Source organism: Bison bison, unplaced genomic scaffold (assembly GCF_000754665.1).
Source record: "Bison bison bison isolate TAMUID 2011002044 unplaced genomic scaffold, Bison_UMD1.0 scf7180017864537, whole genome shotgun sequence".
Lineage (NCBI taxonomy): Eukaryota > Metazoa > Chordata > Mammalia > Artiodactyla > Bovidae > Bison > Bison bison.
The window spans coordinates 73,213-73,778 of record NW_011495085.1 but is presented as its reverse complement, the minus strand read 5'-3'; positions in this window follow the sequence as shown (position 1 = coordinate 73,778).

Here is a 566-nt window from a genome sequence, read left to right as displayed (position 1 = left end):
GTTTGCATTCCCAACAACAGTGTAAGAGGGTTCCCTTTTCTCCACACCCTCTCCAGCATTTATTATTTGTAGACTTTTGGATCGCAGCCATTCTGACTGGTGTGAAATGGTACCTCATAGTGGTTTTGATTTGCATTCTCTGATAATGAGTGATGTTGAGCATCTTTTAAGGTGTTTGTTAGCCCTCTGTATGTCTTCTTTGGAGAAATGTCTATTTAGTTCTTTGGCCCATTTTTTGATTGGGTCATTTGTTTTTCTGGAGTTGAGCTGTAGGAGTTGCTTGCATATTTTTGAGATTAGTTGTTTGTCAGTTGCTTCATTTGCTATTATTTTCTCCCATTCTGAAGGCTGTCTTTTCACCTTGCTAATAGTTTCCTTTGATGTGCAGAAGCTTTTAAGGTTAATTAGGTCCCATTTGTTTATTTTTGCTTTTATTTCCAGTATTCTGGGAGGTGGGTCATAGAGGATCCTGCTGTGATGTATGTTGGAGAGTGTTTTGCCTATGTTCTCCTCTACGAATTTTATAGTTTCTGGTCTTACGTTGAGTATCTTTACTCCATTTTGAG